The following is a 15,933-nucleotide window of genomic DNA, read 5'->3' on the forward strand; positions in this document are numbered from 1 at the left end:
TACTGCAATGCTAAATGTAATTCAGCCTGGTCACCCTGAAAGGGGGATGCCACTTGTGAGGTCCCTTCTCAAGGTTTCTCTTTTTCCTCACGCTGAGGTTTTGAGTTGTTCCTTGCCCGCATGTTGTTTTAAGATCAGGTAATTGTGTCATTGTAATCCTGTGCAGTCCTTTGAGACATTTTTGTGATTAGGGGGTATATAAATAAATGTGACTTGACTTCTTTTGTTTTCCCCAAATATTAGGTCATTTTCCAAACAAACTGTTGAGTATGTCATTTATTGTATGTTTCTTTCCTTCTCTACCGCTGCTAGGCTCTGTTTTTACTACATTTGCAAAGAAGGCAGTTAGTTGTCTAGGCTTTCTATTACTTTGTCTACTCACTGTTTGTTTTGTCTATGGTTTGTTGTTTCGCTTAATATACGTTATTGTCCAATTATGTTGCTGTGCTTTGATTCCCACACCCCTTGGGGCTAATCGGCTTTTTGTATCCTTGAAGATGTAATAAAAGGAAAGTGTTCAGCAGGGGGCTTCAGAACGGTGGTTTGAACCCCTAATCTGAGAGCTTCCACCCCTGTCCTTGCAAGTAAAAATCCATCGATGCCTTCTCTCCCTATTACTCAAATTTAAACGTGACACAATAATCCAAAAATATTGGAAATATTAAATTTATGAATCCTCCCAAAATATATTAAAAATGTCTAAAATATTGGGAAATTTTGAAGAAGAAAAAAAACAACTACAAAAGTATTGGGTTATTTTTAAAAAAAAAGCCATAACAAAAGAAGAAAAAGGAAAAAAATGGGTGATTTAAAAATAAAATAAAATAAAACCTCCAAAATGTGTGAGCAAAAACCAGAAGCCTCATTCAAGTATTCACAATACCTTTACATTTCATAGTTATGATAAATTATTGTCCAAAGCAACAGCAAAAGAGGATTAGCAACAAGCATTTGAAAGCTGGCGTCTGAGCTAGCGTTCTGCACTACTCTTTTAGTACCAAACAATTAACATATTAACCACGAGAGCGCACTCTTAGACCATTCTATATGTTTCTCAAAGGCAGAACAGTAACCGTATGCAGTATCATTTATTGGAACGATGCATTCCCAATGTTATCTACCGTGTTTTCTAGTATACAAGGCACACAGGATTATAAGGGACACATTCAAATTTCTGTGTCATGATGACTGATTAGTATCACATGTGCTCGCTTGTTAGGCGCCAGCCGCTGCAGGCTAGCTGATTGGATCCCCATCCTTTTTGAGCGCAGTCCTTTCACTTGCCTGTTGTCAGTCCGTTAGCAAACCTTTTTTTCTACAAGACAAGCACTTTGACTCTGACTCCCGTCGGTCTCGCGTTTTCCATCCGTTTTCCACCCGTTTTCCACCCGTTTTCCACCCGTCCGTTCCTGATTTCCCCGTTGGTCTCTGGCTACGACCTGTTTTTTGACCCCGACCACGTTTTGCTCTCCCGTCCTGGCTTACGACCCGTTTTTGATCCTGACCATGTTTTGGCTCTCCTGTCCCGGCTATCGACGTGTTTTTTCCATCTTCGACACCACGATCTCCTGGTCCAGAAGATCCACTTCCGCATTCGGAACACGTTTTGATTCTGTGAGCGGCTTGCTTTCCGCGTCCAGCGAGCACTGGATCGCGGGCGCTGCCTTTCCTCTTTATCTCAATAAACTTGTGAGAATTGTTACGCGATTGGGTCTACCCTTCGTTCTGGACGTGACTTTCTGGCCAATTTGGGGTTTTTAGGTGCGCCTTATAGTCCGGAAAGTATGGTAGTTCCCGTATTGTTGTGTCGGGTGGAGCTTGAATCTGCGTGAGTCACTGTCCGTGAGCTGTGGCCGACAGCAGTTTCACCATCGAGTGTGCTCACTACTCATCGTGTTTATCGTGTTCCTTGTCAAAACTTCCGCCGCGAAGACATAATCCGTGCCATTTTTGAAATGAATCTTCGTTCGTCTTCCGGTTCACTCGTCTCAGACTATACGATACGACGACCGCCGTCGTAGCTTCGAGGGCCGTTTTAGACGTGTGTTGGCGTGTTAGCTTAGCCAGCTTCAATTAGTGTGACAGTCGCGTTAAGCGCGACGCTCAACATGCACACTTCGATGAGATCAGCGCCGGCAATAAATAAGATTAGCGAGAAACAAAAAAGGACTGGATTGGTAATCCTGCGTGATCCGGATGATGGAACCCCCCCTTGGGGTCTGTGTCGATTGCTATTTCGTCAATGCGCTGTGACTCAGCTTTAGGAATTGAACCGTGCCCCCTTCCTGTCCCCCCTTCCAAGGCAGCCTCTTCTTTTCTGTTGAGAGAATTCTTTGACTTTTTTAGCACAAAATAACATTTCTAGCCTTTTTTGATTCTTAGCCAGGTAAACCTAACTACCATACCTTGAAATGATCGAAATGATTAAGAATAGTTAGCTCTCAGATTGTTTTAGAAAATAGACGTATAAACTGATTTCTTTTCATATAGACATGACAATTATTACGTAGAGTATTTCCTATAAATTTTACAGGTTTTACTAGTTCCTGCAGAGATAATTATAAGCAAAAACTACGTCACGGACACACATTTTTGTATTCAACCTCAGCAAAAACAAGCATAGTTTTCTTCTTCATTACTTATCGGCAAACATTGTCTCATTCCACACCTGAAAACTAGTGCTGTCTTCTTTCTCCTTTGATTTCTGCCCAAATTTAGCGTTGTCTTTCTCAAAGCTGAAAACTAACGTCTTTTTCGGCTCTGAAAATTTAACGTCGTCTTTTACGCCCAAAAATAACTTGCTCTTCTTATACGACAAAAATTAGCATTGCGGTCTTCTGTGCTGTAAAGTTGACTGTTTTTGGATGTGTATTTCTCAGACTTCCATGCTATGAAGATAAACCTGTTTTTATATTCCTAAATATAAAAACAATCATCACACACAAACACATTGTCACGTTTCAAAGATCAGTCTAATTTCATTGTTTGTAAATACGTTTTTCAATCTTATTTCCTTTTATTGTGAAGTCGCGCTTGTGTGTGACTTCATTTCCTGTTCATGCGTCAAGAAAATAAACCACGCCTACTGACCGATTGGGGGGTGTACGGCCGGGGATTCTGGGAAGATGGCTGCACGGTCGTGCACGTTCCATTCGCGAGGGAGGTTAAAACCTAAATGAGTGTTTTCATCTGAGTAATTCTGCCAACAGAGAGTTTATATCTTGTATATCTCTCACATGCGTACAGTCTTTTTTTTTTTTTTTTTTTCAAAACCTAGCATCGTCATTTTCTACGCCAAAAACTAGCGTAATTGTTTTCTGGGTAAAGATTTAGTTTAGACTTACACAATAGTACAATATTTGTCTTTTTTGTTTGGCAAAAAACTAGTGTATTCATTCATTGCAGAAACTGGCTTAGTCTTCTACTATGGGCAAAAGACGTGGGGGTTTTGACTCGGTCCTGTTTCCTGTTGTTATTTCCTGTCCGGTATTGTTCCTGTTTATTTTGTCCTGTTTAATATCGATTTCCAGTTTCGTTCACGTCTAGTTTGTCCTGTTTAATTTCGATATCCGGTTTTGATATCAATCCTGTCTTTCCCGTCCTGTCAGGTATCGACCCCATCTGTCCAATATCTGCTCGGGCAATGTGTATCGATCTCATCGGCCTCTGGCTTCCTGTAATTCCACGCCAGACTGCTGCCTAACGTGCATGACTCCCCGTTTCCCGTAAAAAATAAAAGCTTGTGTGATAAACGTCGCGCGATTGGGTCCTGATCCAGTTCCGGTTCTTGACATAAACGAGAAGCCTCATTCAAGTCTTCACAATACCTGTCCTTTGAGACATTTTTGTGATTAAGGGCTATATAAATAAATTTGACTTGACTTGACTTGACTTCCAGAAACTAACTTAGTCTTCTACTAGGTGGCAAACTAGCATTATATTCTTTTTCTACCTCAAAAACTAGGATTTATATTTTCTCTGCAGAAAACTAGCATCATTGTTCTCTGGTAAAAATGCTAGCGTTAGCTTCTACTGTGCTATCCAAAAAATAGTGTTCTTCTATGCTAAAAACTAGCCTTGTCTTCTTCTGCGCTGTAAACTAATGTTATCTCCAACACTCACAATTAGTGCCCTCTTCTTCTGCACGGAAATCTTAATTATCTTATACAACTAAAACTAGAGTTGTTGTCTTCTATGGCAAACACTTCCGTCCTTTCTGTGCGGAACACGAATGTAATTTTCTACTTCCCTGAAAACTTGTGTCGATTTTTTTCTAAGAGTGACTACAGTCCTCAATTTCTTCTATGCCTTAAAACAAACGTCTTTATAACAAAAACCAGCATAGTCTTTTTCTAGGTGAAAAGCTATTGTCATCCTCTTTTATTCTGAAAACTTTTTGCATAAAAATCTTTCTAATTCTTCTTCTACTGCAAAGCATTAGTGTTAGATTCTTCTTTGTCAAAAACTAGTGGCATCTTCGATGAAACTTGCATAGTATTTTAGGTGGAAAGTTAGCGTCATATTCATCTATGCTCAGAATTACCATCACTTTGTTCTATGCCAAAAACTTGCATTGTTTTTCTGCACTGTTAGCTTAAGCGGTTTTCTTCTGGATACTAAGCTAATATCTCTATACTGAAAGTTAACAATGGCGTCTTCAACGTCATGTCATGTCAAGTCATGTTTATTTCTATAGCCCTTAATCACAAAGTGTATCAAAGGGCTGCACAGATTATTGCAAACTATAGACTATTATTACACCATCCCCTGATCTAAAACCTACATGAGGGCAAATAATACACAGATATTGTCAAAATAAAATATAGGTTATTCATATGCTAGAGAATAGAACTGTGTTTTAAGTTTAGATTTAAGCATTTCCACTGAGGTTACAGATCGAACCTCAGGGGGAAGAGCATTCCACAGCACCGAGGCCTGAATGGAAAACGCTCTGGAACCAGCTGATTTCTTCTTGGATCTTGGGATCACTAGTAGACCAGCATTTTCAGAGGGAAGGCTCCGGACCGGAACATAGATGGAAATTAAATCTGAAAGATATGAGGGAACAAGTCCACGTATGATTTTGTATAATACCAACAGAACCTTAAAATCACATTTTAAAGCTAACAGGGGGCCAATGCGGGTTAGCTAAAATCCGGGTAATGTGATCAAACTTTCTTGTCTTATTTAAAAGCCTCGCTGCAGCATTTTTTACCAGCTGAAGGCTCTTGTATTTGGACTTCGGGAGACCGGAGAGTAGTGCATTACAGTAATCGAGACAGGAGGTAACAAACGTTCATAACTAGCGTCTTTTTCTGCGCGGAAATCTTAATGTTCTTCAACTGCGAAAAATTGGTGTTGTTGCCTTCTTTGTCCGGAAGAATGTCGTTCTAGCCCATAAACTAGCGTACTATAGTCTTATTCTAGGTAAAAAGCTAGTGTCAAATTGTTCTAGGCTAACGTCGTTTACAATCTAGATGGAAAGCTAATTTCATCTTCCATGTCGAAATGTAACTATCAGAACCCAGAATGGAATCTCGGACTCAAATGCGTACGTTTGAAAGGAATCTTTATTGGCTAGTTGACAGAGCGGGCTTACGAAGCCGGTGGACGTCGGTCGCTAGCAGCGTTTGGACGGAACGGGAGTTCCGTGACAGGTAAGCAGGTTCAATCTTAGCGGGCAGGTCGATGGCCAGGGCAGGAGAGAAGGTCGTAACGCGGGGCAGAAACAGGTTGGAACTGAAGGCAGGAATCAAAACAGAGAGTAGTCTTTAGTACTTGACAATCTGGCGAAACACACAGGAACACAGAGGTACGTTCGGACAAACTGGTCTGGGCGCTGACCGCTTAAGAACAAAACGTCAGCCAATCAGGGAGCGCGCTCCAGCGCGCCACACGACTGCCGCCGGTGTCTTAACTCCGGCAATCATGACATTAACGTTATCTTCTATAGTCAACACTAGCATTGTCTTCTTTTGTGCTAACGTGGTTTTCCACGCTGATATTTAGCTTAATCGTTTTCACTAATTCTAGCTGCATTGTTACATAGACCACCAAAAAATACATTTCTGCTCCAGTACAACTGATGTATGTTTTTTTTCCCTCCATAATTTGGACTATTTGTCTACTTTGGAGCAATTCATACTCTGGAAAATATGATAAATATTGCAACAACAGAAAAGCAAATATGTTTTGTTAAAATATATGAGATATGCCGGGAGCAGTTCGTCCAAGACTCTCAAATAGAAAAAATAGACTTCTAGGATTGGATCTAATGCAATTTTTAGTTTAAATCTTGAAATCTGGTTAGAAATAGAAGTTGTTGCTTTTGATGGAGTGTAGTAGGTCAATAGAGAAGACCTTCACTAACCCTGCCCGCCCACTGCAAAGGTCAGAACCGTTAACAAGATTAGCCTGCGCTTTCACAAAAGTGGAATTGAATGGCATCGCTAAAGAGGCTTTAAACAGCGAGCAACCCCAACTCGCACACACATCCTCCCTCCTCTTCTGGCTTGTTCTCTTTGTGATCTCCCGACACCGGATAATCGATGATAGATCCATCACGGCCGAGTGCAGGCGTCGCGGGAACGACCCAGATGAGCGATAGCCGCTATCAGGCAAATTCTCACTAATAGCGCCCGGCTGTGTCGCCGTGTAAAATGCTGTACGGCCTCTTTGTCATCCGTCACCCCTGCGGCACGTGTGAGTCGAAAACGAATGGAGAGGACCGAAACAGCTCAACAGTTCGGGTCAGATGTTTCAAACTCATCATTTTATGTAGCCTGCAAGACGATGCTGAGAGCAGTACAAGAAAAAAAAAATGAGCTGCAGCGTGTTATGTGTCCACTGGAAGTCGCCAAAGCCAGGCGCCACTCTCAAAGCACCCCCTGCTGTATTCATTGGCTGGTTGAATCCCTTAACCACTAGGGTCTTAAGGGCGCTATTTCCTGTGGTGTGTCTTGGGCAAGTACAGCCTGGCAGCGCCCATCCCTTTCAAGGCATCATGTTTCCACCCGGTCCTGTCACAGGGACCATCCGCGTGTTAAGTGAATGTGCTAACCACTGCACTACGGAAACTCTATCAAAGTCTTGTTTAATATCAAGAAAACGGATGAAAAGTATGGGGCGGCAGTAGCTCAGGAGGTAGAGCGCTCGTCTTGGGATCAAGGGATCCCAGTTCGAATCCCGGCTCGTCCGTGTTACATGTCGAAGTGTCCTTTGGTAGGACACTGAACCCCTAATACCCCCAATAAGCAGGTTAGCGCCTTACATGGCTGCAAAGCCGCTATTGGGAAATGTGGAGCACATTGTAAAGCGCTTTGGGACGTCATTGACTTGAAAAGCGCTATATAAAATGCAGATCATTTCATCTCATTTCAAAAGCATTTTAATTCATTTGAAAGATTGGCTACTCAGCAATTTTAAGTGAATTATTTTTTGATAGACACACACACACTCTTACATTTATTGGATTTTCTTTACTAATAATCTACAGAGAAATCTTGACTAAAACACAAAACAAAACAGATAAAAAAAAATCAAACAAAAAAAAGGTGGAAGACAGGATCTTGGCTGGCATCATTTGGAGAGAAAGAGAACCCTGGCCTTATTTGATAGAATTCTCCCCCTAAAGTCACAAAAATCTATAGCCGACACCATGAGATGGTCTTTGGTTTCATTCTATGATGTTGGTGTGCTGTTCTGATTTCCTCGGTGGTAGAGTGGCAGTCCTCAAGTCTGTAGGCCAGAATCAATACATGGCTTTGAAGCCGTGCTTCTTTGCTGGATCCAACCAACTTGGCCCCAAGCGCCATCAGGCTTGGATGCCGGCTAAGCAAGGTTCTCTGGTTGCCTGCTCACAGGACTTGCTAGAAACTTTATGGTTGCTTGGTTTGTTGGGGGACAGCACGGTGGCGCAGTTCTGAGGTCATGAGATCGAACCTCCTGTGTGGAGTTTGCATGTTCTCCCTGTGCTTGCGTGGGTTTCCTCCGGGCACTCCGGTTTCCTCCCACATTCTAAAAACATGCATGTCAGGTTGATTAGCCGGTCCAAATTGTCCCTAGGTGTGAATGAGTGAGCGAATTGTCTGTCCCTGTGTGCCCTGTGTCTGGCTGACAACCAGTTCAGGGTGTCCCCTGCCCACTGCCCGAAGATAGCTGGGATGGGCTCCAGCACCCCCGCGACCCAACTGAGGATAAGTGCTGCAGATAATGGATGGATGGATGCTTTGTTGGGACTTTGTGTTTTTCAGGCTTGTTGGGTAAGAACCAGGCTGACTGGCCACTTCCGAACTCTTTTTTTTTCTTGTAAGCTAAACCTCTTGCAAGCTGGGCCCCTCTCGGCTCTTTATCTGCTCAGGAGATTTGCTCCAGACCTCTCGTCTGCTCGCTGGCTTCCCAGGACAGAACCGAGGGGTTTTAAGCGTCCACTCATGTTACTGGCCGGCTCCTTGGGGGGAGGCTACCACTACTCTGGCCGGTCAAAACCCTTTGCCTTTCCGGGTAGAATACCTGGCAGACTACACAAGCATTGCTAACTTTATACACCTCCAAATTAACATGCACCCCCCATGGATAAAACGGGGATAACATTCACACACATACATTTTTGCACCATTTTTGACTTTTGCACCAAATGCAAAATTGCACAACCCTTACGATACCAACTGTATTACGATACCAACTGTATGTAACATCCTACATGCCGACATTTCTTTTGTAAATATCATGTAAATTATAACTATAGCCTTATCCTCCTTGTTTTATAACCTTATCTTCTCTGTTCCTTTATCTTCTTGGCTTTTTACCTCACTGTGAATGTGTGAAACTGGAGTGTCATGCCCAATTTCATTGTCACAATATGTTAACCCATTTTGTAACGATGACAATAAAGGTATATTCTATTCTATTGTATTTTATTTTGGCTCCTACACTACCTAGAAATTAAATCTTGGTTAAGGAAAGCAAATATTGAGGAGAAAAACTCTCAATAATTGTTTTGTAATCAAATCGTTTATCCCCGAATCATAATTTAGCTAATGTACCTTTATTATGGCATTAATTTTCTAGTCTGCCCCCCCCCTGAGAATGTTTTCTACCATGTGGCCCCCAAGTTGATATGAGTTTTGACACCCCTTGTGTAGGCAGTAATGAATGTTTCATGGAGCTGTACTGAATTTGGAACTTTACTTTCTGCCGCCATCTCATGGCAAGTCATAATCACAACATTAGTTCATGATGCATGTGCAAGTGCATGCTCAAATATATGTATTTTTTCATCTTTCTTGGGGTTTGGACTGTACTTGAAGCAGACCTTTCCTTACTTTCACCATTTTTATGATACACCAACAAATATTATGAAAATAAAAACCTTTGGGTACAAGCGTGACTCTCTAGCACTCCCCCTAGCCACATTCATCAAACCTAATGTGTTCCGCCCCAAACAGCTTTGATATTGAGAACTGATTAAGGGTAGGTTTGCATTGTATTTATGAGAAAGATTGGTACGCATAGAGTGCTGGAATATTCTTTGAAAATTTGCGGTCCAGTGCCTCAAGTTGACCGTTTCGCCCCTGGTTTGACCGTGTCTGAACACAGCCCGGCTTTAAAAGACGCACCCCGCCGGCATTTCCACTTTGGCTTGCTCCACTGACTCCTACTCTGTGAAGGCAACCCAGAAAATCCCATAGAAGCTTGCTCACTTTGCATCTTGGCTGTGTGTGAAATCCTTTTTTCTCACCTCCTTATAATACAAGTGGACTTGATGGCGGGATGGCACCCGTCGAGTGGGTCGCTTGGCACTGTTTATTGTGGTTTGAGTTGAAGCAGACACTGTAGGGTGCTAAGTAAACAAGGCCACTTTCGAATTGAATTTTCTTCCTTTGAGCTGACAAAAAGGTTAAAATAGAGAGCATCCTGGGACACAATTATGAATTTATCCCTATAACAAAAACTTTAAACAGTAACTCCAGACCCCGTATCTGGTTTTAACCCAGGGGAAGGCAAGCTTTTTGATTTGTGGACTATTGGGTTAAAAAAATTGTAACAGGGGCCAAGCCTGCATAAAAAAAAATATTGAGGGGTTTGATTTTTTTGTGTCTACTGCTACAGTCTTGAATCTGATTCCTCTGCAATACTTTTGGGAAACAAATATAGAAGAAGAGAAAAAGGAAAGAGGAAAAGGATATGAAAAAGAAAGAGAAAAGGAGAAGAAAAAAATATATATCCAGATTTTATCATTTCCGTTTATGAATAAATATACGCGGACATGTGCATGTACACATTATATTTCATTTCATATTTGTTCATAACTCGATCATTTCTACAAATTGGTTTTGAAAAACAGGAAATATTATATCTTCCGTTTTTAAAGCACAGAATTTGACAATAAATTAGACTAAAACCTCAAAATCCAACGTAAAATGGCTAGCTCAGAAAATTGTTTTTTCCTGAATTAAATTTGATGAATATCTTGATAAATAATGTAGATACAAGATAAAAAAAACGACATAAATGATGCTAGGTATTTTGATACCTTATAGGTATTTCAATAGGCCATACACATAATTCTTTCTGAAAAATATATTTTATATGGGGTATAACAGACACACGAAGGGAAAAGGCCACCAAAATAACGAAATACTTGATTTGAATATTAGATAAAATAGAATGGAACTATTATACCAAAGATTCATTGGTCAAGAAATTTGTATTTCTTTTATATACAGTGGAACCTCGGTTCTCGACCATAATCTGTTCCTGAACCCGGTTCGAAAACCGATTTGTTCGATTACCGAAATCATTTTTCCCATTAAAAATAATGTAAATCGTTTTAATCCGTTCCAACACCCTGAATGTTTACCTTGAATGTTTAACGTAAACATAAAGCTAACCCAGGCTAATCGTACGTTCGCGTTATCGTAATCTTCCGTACGAAAGATTACGCTAACATGAACGTGTAAAAATAAAAAGTTCAGTTCTTTAACAAGTCATTTAGCACCCGGGTCTCCACAACAAGTGGTGAGCGGTTCATTGGAAAGGGGGCTCTGTTCCAACACCCTGAATGTTGGGCTCCATTCCAACACCCTGAATGTTTACCTTGAATGTTTAACGTAAACATAAAGCTAACCCAGGCTAATCATACGTTCGCGTTATCGTAATCTTCCGTACGAAAGATTACTCTAACATGAACGTGTGAAAAAAAAAAAAATGGATAAAGAAAAGAATTATGAATAGGATTTCTTACCTTTGTGGTGGTCAGCAGGAGGCGCAGGTGGACGGTGGTGCTATTATTTCTTTGTTAAATGCAATAGTTGTACGCACTACTTTTCTTTTTTCACCTGTAGCAACTTTGCTGCTTGCACTGACTTTCTTCGGAGGCATAATTAGGGGCTAAAACACTTCGTACACCTATATTAAAAGCCAAAGCAAAACGAAGCACATCCGCATGCGATAACAGTTGGTCACGAAAAGAGCGATCTCCACCCGTACGCCGCTCAGCATCGCACCCTAGAGTACGCACTCACGCGTTACCGGCGTTCGAACTCCGATTTTTTGACCGAACAGCGAAGCAAGAATTTCTCAAAATTTTTGGTCCTACTCCGATTTGTTCGAACTGAGAGGCGTTCGAAAACCGAGGTTCCACTGTAGTGGAATCTCTACCTAGAGGTTTCTGGTTACTTGCTGCTACGCTGTGCTCTGAGGCACTGGCACTCCCTCGCACCAGACAACACAGCGCTGTTTATGGTCAAATATTACAGATTGGGGCTTTTTCGGTTAAATATAACTGAACCGCGTATACGTAAGTGTTCTGTACTGCTTTGATATGTAGACAAAACTGCAACTACGGATTCTAGAGTCTGGTTTGAAATATAAAAGGTACAGGCTCCCCGGTTCGAGACCGGGTGGAAACATTTGTTGGCCTGGAGAGGGATGGGCGCCACCTGGCTGTACTTGCCCAAGACACACCACAGGAAATAGTGCCCCTACGACCCTAGTGGTTAAGGGATCCACCACCACAAAAGGAGACACCGCTAATAATGATTGCAGCATCGCCGTCCGGACGCTCCCCTCCGCGTCTATTGAATACGAAGCAATCCAAGTCGCTCGCTGAGTAAACAAGGCGGGTCCGTCGTGAATTGACCGTTTCAATTTCCCTTACCATCTCCTCTCACAGCCTAGACGGCTGTTTTCCCAGAAACAGGAGTCGCATTCACTATTAATGAGCTAGGATGTTCATCCTGGACCCATTTACTCTTCTCAATAATGCATACTCCATCATAATTGCCCGTACATATTTTTTGTCGGTCGCCACCTCTGCCTAGATGAGGAGATAGAGGGCGGGGTGTTTTTTCGGTGGCCCCGGCGCTTCCTTCGCCGCATTCTCCCAGGGAAGAGGGGAAAAACAATGTTCTCAGGCGGGGGACATTAATGAGAGCGCCTGCTGCAGGAAGATAATGAAACGGCGGCCAGCCAACGGTGCTAAAAGGCGCTTTTGATGAAGTATTCCTATTACGCCGGGCATTCAAACGGCCTCTCCGGTTTGTTCTAATAGGCCCGCCGATGTATTTAAAAACAAAGACGTCGGAGCCAATTGCTGCCGTCAGTGGTCTCCCTCGTCGAGGCGGTGGCCGTGAAGTGACTGGGAAATGACACGGCTATGAAGGTGGCAATTGAATTTAAATGCTGAGAAGGTGTGTCTGATTCAAATGAAACCGGTGGGGAGGCGGGGTCGGCCAATAGCGACCTGAACCGTATTTCTATTCCTGAAATCTTAATACCGTATTTTCCGCACTATAGGGCGCACCGAATTATAAGGCGCTACAATGGGAATGTCGACAAAACAGTGAGATAGTTCAGTCCAACTTCTTACCCCCTCAACATTCCGAAAGCTTGCAAAGAAGCAAATACGTGTCGTAGACACGTGCGGATGCGGTGTCCGTACGATGTCACTCAAATGCATTGTTCCAAATATCATTCGGAAGGTTAGTCTTGGGATTCAAGAAATGCCAACCTTTCCTTCGTTTCTATTTTCTTTTTCGCTCGCAATTTACTGTGCATATGACAATAAACACTTGGAATTGAGTTTAATTAAAAAAAAGACCCATCACAGAAACATCTAGATCACTCTGAAACAAGATACTGGGAAAATATATGGCCGGAGTAGCTCACCGAATTCGTTGTGTTCAATAATAATGTGCAACCATAATCCTCTTATATCCGTGAGTGTAGTAAATCCAGGAGAGTAAAATATTTACAAATACAGAACAGAAAAGTAAAATACTGTTTTCTCTGTGCCGTCAACCCAACGTGCTATTCACATTCATCTTTTTTGGCCAATTGCAGGCTTTGTTTCGCCCCTTTAGCCTATGCCAGCCTGTAAATGATAAAAAGGATCCGCCCTCTTTACCTCCGAATAACTTTAGCCAATAGTGATCGATTCAAATGATGATTGACACATTGGTTAGCCAATGAAACGCCGGTATATAAATCCCAGCATACACCGTGGACTACTTCGCTTTCGGGGAAAAATCTAGTCGGCGGCTGCTTGCTTTAGTTGCAACACTTTGCGACTTAATATTGATCCATATATAAGGCGCACTGTATTATAAGGCGCATGGTCAGCTTTTGAAAAAAATTAAGACTTTTAGGTGCGCCTTATAGTGCGGAAAATACGATACATCGGATTCAAAGATTTCTTTCAAATTACAGAGACCCCTCGCTTCTTCGCACTACGGCTGGTTTACTACTCAACGAATTTTCTAATTGATATCAACGTATCACGCATTGTGTTCTGAGCAGACAGAAAACGGCAAATGCTATCACGGGGAAAGGTTAGGGAGAGCTTTGTGTGTTGGAGTTGCTTTTCTTCAGTAGGGACAGGGAAGATCGATATAGTTGAAGGGAAGATGGATGGAGCCAAATACAGGGTGATTCTTGCTGAAAATCTGTATGGAGTCTGCTGAGACTTGAGAAGGAGGCGCAGTTCACCTTCCAACAGGACAAACAAAATCTACATTGTAATGGTTTAAAACTAACAATATAAAGTGGTTAGAATGGCTAAGCCAAAGTCCAGACCTCAATCCTATCGAGCATTAGTCAAATAATACACTGTCCCTTTATTATTAACTAATTCTAACCAGTGTTCCCTCTAAGCTGCGCGCGTGCGCAATTGCGCACTCCTCGCACATTCTCAGCGCACAAGAAAATCTAGCCAGCGCACAAAAATCAGGGCTCAAAATGACTAATTAAGAAACGACTTAAGTCAAAGTTACAGTGCATGTAGGTAAAAATACACGGGTTCCCCTGACGTTGTGTACTAAATGCGGTATTATGAAGTCGAGTAAAGTTGAGTAAAGTTAGTAGAGTTTTTCGAGAACCGGCTTCTTCGACTCGGCTCACTAAAAGGAACCTGCTCTTTTGGGTCCTAAACGACAGCTCTGATCAAGGTAACAAATGATCTCCTACTGGCAATGGATTCTGGCGCTTCATCACTTTTGCTGCTGCTGGATCTTAGTGCGACTTTTGATACAGTGCACCACAATTTCCTACTAGAACGGTTGGAAAAATGGATTGGTCTCTCAGGAACCGTCCTCCCGTGGTTCAGATCCTACCTCTCAGATAGGACGCACTGTGCTTGTTTAAGCATAAAGCGGCCCTTGCCTCTGCACCGGTGCCCGGATGGAGAACGCTCTCGAACCAGCAGAACACTTCTTTGCTCTTGGGTTAACCAGAAGACCGGCACTCTCAGAACGTAGGCTTCGGACCGGGACATAGGGGGAAATCAGATCTGAAAGATAAGAGGGAGCAAGTCCATGTATGATTTTGTATAATACTAAGAGAACCTTGAAATCACATCTAAGGCTAACTGGGAGCCAATGCAGGTTAGCCAAAATCTGACTCTTTGTGATTTAGGGCTATACAAATAAATGACTTGGCTTTTGGTTCTTTAATCCCAACATGACCAAATACTATGTAAAATTATGCACAAAATGACTTAAAAGAATGGGGGAATAGAACAAAAAAGAAAAAAATACCAAAATGAAAAAGTAGTGAAAAGCTGAAAAAAAAAGGAAACAAAAGGAAGAGAAAAAAAGAAGGAAAAAAGCCAGAAAAAAAAGAAAAGAAAGAAATGTAGGAAAAAAGTAAATAGAGAACAAAAAGAAAAAAGTAACAGCTCGGAAAAAATAAACACAATGACATTTTTTTAAAGGAATTTAAAAACGATTAGAAAAAAAACACAGAAAAAAGAAGAAAAAGTTTGTGTTGCATTCAAATCATTTCCAATTATATTAAGTCAAGGTCGAAGTAGAACGAAGTTGAGTAAAGTCAGTGGAGTTTTTCAAGAACCGGCTTCTTCGGCTCGGCTCACTAAAAGGAACCGGCTCTTTCAGGTCCTAAACGGCTCTTCAGGTTGTTTTTGCTTCTTTCATCCCTATATGACCAAATATTATGGAAAATTATGCACAAAATGACTCAAAAAAAGGCAGAATAGAACAAAAATTAAAAAAAATACCAAAATGAAAAAGTAGTGAAAATCTGAGAAAAAAAAGAAACAAAAGGAAGAGAAAAAAAAAGAAGGAAAATTTCAGAAAAAAGCCAGAAATAAAGAAAAGAAAGAAATGTAGGAAAAAAGTAAATAGAGAACAAAAAGAAAAAAGTAACAGCTCGGAAAAAATAAACACAATGAGATTTTTTTAAAGGAATTTTAAAAAAAGTTGAAAAAAACACGGAAAAAAGAAGAAAGTTTGTGTTGCATTCAAATCATTTCCAATTATACCAAATCAATCTTGTTGCCAACATTGTACTTCCACTAAAAGATGTGATTAAGTACAGTTCTGTATCTTACAACCGACTAAATAAGCCCCCAAAAATGTTAGTATTATGCGACAAAATATATCAGGAAAAAAAAAAAGAAATGGATATCTTGTGAAA

The 15,933-nt window shown here is 41.4% G+C and overlaps 1 long non-coding RNA gene across 1 annotated transcript in view; it reads right to left on the reverse strand.

Moving 5' to 3' along the window:
- Window positions 1-15,933, reverse strand: part of LOC148346107 (uncharacterized) — a 255,697-nt gene that overhangs the window by 62,704 nt on the left and 177,060 nt on the right. The gene's annotated exons all lie outside the window — the stretch shown is intronic.

This window comes from Urocampus carinirostris, chromosome 20, assembly GCF_059441175.1.
Source record: "Urocampus carinirostris isolate Australia breed hairy pipefish chromosome 20, RoL_Ucar_1.0, whole genome shotgun sequence".
Classification (NCBI taxonomy): Eukaryota; Metazoa; Chordata; class Actinopteri; order Syngnathiformes; family Syngnathidae; genus Urocampus; species Urocampus carinirostris.